A 4519-nucleotide genomic window follows, 5' to 3' on the forward strand; every position below is an offset into this window, starting at 1 on the left:
AAGAGAAAGCCAGTGTCCTTTGAGATAGTATGCATCCAGACTTTCCAGTTCAGTCTTACTTTCATTATTCCCTTAACTTGGTGAGGTATTTTGGGAACAGAGAGGGGACATTGAACCTCTTTGCTTTAGGGACAATGCACCATGTACTTACATTTACTGGAGAACTTTATACTCTTATATGGCTTTGAGTTACTTTTTAGTATCTTTTCATTTCAACTTGAAGAACTCTGTTTAGCATTTTTTTTGTAGGGCAGGTATAATGAAAATGGACTCTTTTAGCCACTGTTTATGTGAGAGAATGATTCAGGAGAATTGCAAGTTCAAGTTTATTCTGGCCAACTTAGTGACATCTGACTCAAATTCCAAAAGGACTGGGCATGTTAGAATACTGGGTTAGAATACTGGCCTAGCATGAATGAGGACCTGTGCCCCATCCTCAGTACAGCAAAAAAGAAAAGAAAAACAACTTTTTCTAGTAAGTCCAAAACCTATGATTTCAGGAGCTTTATTTTGTTCTTTTGAGTAGACCAAGTTTTATTGTTTTTTTGTTGAAAATTGAACATTAAAGAAAACAGCTACCACACTAGTTCTGTTCGTGAGACGTCCTCACTAGCCAGCCTGCTTGAAGGCTTGTGCCTTCTGAGAATTCTTATGCAATAACTTCCCTACCTCTTTGTCTCTCTTGCCTCCTTTGCATGCTTGTGTGTCATCTCAGGACCTGCACATGCCTTTTTTCCTAAATACTCCATATGTACAGCTGCTTCCACCCTGTTTGAATTTCCCTGGGAGTCTACCCCATCTTTTTCTAGGGACTTTGAGCTATTCTATCATATTCCTCAGTCAGTGGTCTCCTGCCTTAGGCATCTGTAGTTTCTATAAGAATAGTTTTCATGAATTGTACCTATTACTTCTAATGGTTTCTCCTATTCTGAGCCACTTCTGCCTCTTTGAGCTCTTAAGTTTGGTGCTTCAGGAATCAATTGCTCAGGCAGAGTTGCAAATCATTCTCTGCTGTCTCTGGGTTGTGGAAGTAACTGAGGATTGAGCTGCTATATCCCCTAAACTGCAAGGTAGGGCAGGGGCAAGTAAAAATGTGAAAAAAAATCTTACCATTTTAAATTCAGCTTCTTTTAAAATTTCCATTGCTCTCCTATAAAGTTATTTTAGTGATTCTAGTTGTTCAATGTTTCTGTGAGAGATAAGGGCCTGGAGTTTACTTGTCTACCACATCATTGCCATTATTTATTTTTAAAATCATAGTTTTAGTAGCAAATCTGTTGCAAAAAGTACACTGTGTATATTTTAGTAATCTATATTTTTTGTTTGCCTTTTTCATGTTTTTCAACTGAAAACAAAAATATAGATTCCAGTCATTGCTGAATGAAAAGCATCTTTGCTTTGTCCAACTATCATGTGCAAAGAAGGCTTTGGGGGCTGCATGTGGTTAATATCACTTTTATAGAGAACTAGTAGACTGGCTTAACTGAACATGCTTCCTCCAGACAGCTTTGCTCTCCATTGAGAGACAGCTTAGTTCCTCCAGATTCTGCTAGAGACAGAACATGTTGCCATTAAGACTTCAAGGGCACTGAAGATTCTCAGTTACCCAACCCTGAAACCCTTCTCTTCCCCATCTGTGCTCATTTTCATGTTGTACACTTACATTTTCTGTCCGACTTTCCCTGAGGGGTTTATGGTTGTGAGCTTCACTCAGGGCTAAGTGAGGCCACTTCATGGACTCACTAAATAATCTATATCTTTTTTTTTCTTTTCCTTTTATTATTTATTTATTTTTAAACTCCAGTATTGAGGGTGGAAGTCACTGAGGATCCAGCCCTAGTGCTAGGACTCTAGTGCTGCACCCCTGAGCTACATCCCCAGCTCTTTTTATTTTAAGACAGTCTTGTTAAATTTCTCAGACTGATTGTAAACTTGTAATCCTTCTGCCACAGCTACATGATCATTTCTGCTGGGTAATGTTGTCAAACCCCAGTGTCACTAACAAGCCTCAGGTCAAGGCTTCTGCAACTGTAGTTAGGATTCAGGGGCCCTTTTGGGGTGGCTTCTCAGGTCCTGGTCCACATGTCTTCCCAGCAGAGACCTGGAGTGGGGAAGGCAGGCTTTCCTGAGCAGGAGAGCCAGGCTCACCACTCTGATAGGTTGGGGGAAGGACCAGGGGCTCAGGGACCTGGACAAGCTCTGCAGGGCCCAGGTGATGAGCCCATCCACAGAGGAGGCAGAAAGCAGGCTGGCCTGCATCCTCCCTCAGGAGGAAGAGTGGTTAACACCACTTTGATATAATTTTTGGCTGTTTAGGAAAGAAGGTAACACAAAAATGCAGTTGTGCTCCAGGAACTAACCCAACTTGGAACTGCAGAAGCTTCACAGAATTGAATTCCAAATGAAAGAGTCTCTGTTGCCACTCTTCTTTTTTTAACAGTTAAGAGAGTTTATTCTAATAACTATAATTATAGTGCTTGTCAAAATGAAAACTGAAAAAAGTATACAAAACAGTTGATTACTAATCGTGTATTGAGAGCATTAAGAGGTTCCACTACACCAAATAAACCAGTTTTGAGGTTTCCCCAATATAAATTTAACAGCTCCAGCTTTTTCAGTGTTTATTAAAATACAAAAGAAAAAAGTAGAGGTCATCTTTTTTGATGGCAAATCGGACCCTTGCAGGCTGAGGGAGGAAACTACTTCACACATGGAGATGGGGATGCTCCGGGACCTGTGGGTCTGGAGTGGACCAATCCTCCCAGCTTGCACGCACTCACTCTGGTGAGATCCAGACCTCCTACCAGTGGGCTGAGCAGATGCAAGAGTGAGTGGGTGCTGGGAACATGGGCTACTGCTCTGGCCACATGCCAACAAAGGGCGCGTTTGGGCCGTGTCCCCTGCAATGGCTCTCCTAGCCCGCCCCCAGGTGACTGTGTGAGCACAAGTACAAGCACAACGCTATGGAATGCAAGTGACCCAAAGACAGGTGAGTCACGGGGTCTCTACAGGGACCATGCGGTGGATGGTGGTTTGTGTCACGGTCGTGTGTTCCCACAGGGGAACAGCTGATCCGATGGACCAGCATGCAGGCTGTACACTAGGCATAGTCTCCCTTCTGTGAGTTCAAGTGTTCTCCTTATCTTGTATTTTTAACTATTTTAAAAAATGCACTGAGTTTGGGTTAAAAACCAACCACCAAATGGATCCCAACACCAATCTACAGCCCAGGAGCTCCTGGAGCCCAGGTGCCCACATGCCTAAATACCTCCTCAGTACTGACAGTGAGTTGATTCTCTTTTTACAATAAAAAAAGCTGAGTAATATTGCATAGGAGTACCAGAAACTGCCTCAGTGGAAACAGAAAGTATTTACATTAAATAAAAACCTGGCTGCAAGCTGTGTCTGCACTTGTATAGCACAGTGCGATGCACACTGACCAACCCATGGAAACAGCTTCTGGCACTCAGGACCACAGAGTCCCACGTTTGCCACATGAGAGGAAAGTGATGGCAGAGAGGAGAAAGTGAGGGAGTGGGGGATTCTGGTTTACTTCTGGTTCAGGAGCTGACTGGACAGCCAGTCCAGTTCTTCATAGAGCCCGAAACCGCTGGTGACACAGGTGGCTTGAATGTACCAGTTTCTGTGACTTAGGGAGTGCAGCCCCAGCTTGTCTGCGATTTCAGCAGTGTTCATGGTGTTTGGGAGGTCCTGCTTGCTGGCATACACCAGGAGGACAGTGTTCCTCAGCTCATCCTCAGCCAGCATCCTCATGAGCTCCTCACTGGCCTCATTCATATGCTCTCTGTCATTGCTGTCCACCACAAAAATCAAGCCTTGGGTGTTCTGGAAATAGTGGTCGGATCTTGTTTTGGCCACCCATATCCCACACAGCTGATGTTCTTGTACTCAACGGTCTCCACATTAAAACCTATGGTGGGAATGGTGGTCACAATTTCACCCAGCTTCAGTTTTTACAGAATCGTCTTCTTCCCTGCAGCATCCAGGCCCACCATGAGGATGCACATTTCTTTTTTTGCCGAAAAGGCTCTTGAAGAGGTTTGCAAAGATATTCCCCATCTTTGTGGGTGGTTGGAAGCGACACTGGCCAGAGACCTCAGCAGCAGCTGCTTCGAGCCAAGTGTTGGTTTGGCTCCCACAAGATGGTGGCGCTGACTGCCATCCATTCTTGATTGTTCATTATCTCATCTTCTTTGCTCCAAACCAAAGGAATAAACAATATATTCAATGAAATAATATGAGAAAACTTCCCAGACTTGAAGAATGAGGCAGAATCCCAAATTCTAGAAGCCTACAGGACGCCGAATGTGCAAAATCATAAGAGATCTACACCTAGACACATTATAATGAAGATGCCCAACATACAGAATAAGGAGAGAATTTTTAAAGCTACAAGAGAAAGGAAGCAGATTACATTTAGGGGCAAACCAATCAGGATAACTGCTGATCTCTCAACACAGACTCTGAAAGCTAGAAGATCCTAGAATAACATATTTCA

At 43.4% G+C, this 4519-nt stretch overlaps 1 pseudogene; it reads right to left on the reverse strand.

Annotated features, from left to right (window-relative positions):
* Positions 1 to 3429: 3429 nt before the first annotated feature.
* LOC101959613 (ADP-ribosylation factor 1 pseudogene) lies at positions 3430 to 4134 on the reverse strand (annotated as a pseudogene).
* Between the last annotated feature and the right edge of the window lie 385 nt (positions 4135 to 4519).

Source organism: Ictidomys tridecemlineatus, chromosome 5 (assembly GCF_052094955.1).
Source record: "Ictidomys tridecemlineatus isolate mIctTri1 chromosome 5, mIctTri1.hap1, whole genome shotgun sequence".
NCBI classification, from domain to species: Eukaryota; Metazoa; Chordata; class Mammalia; order Rodentia; family Sciuridae; genus Ictidomys; species Ictidomys tridecemlineatus.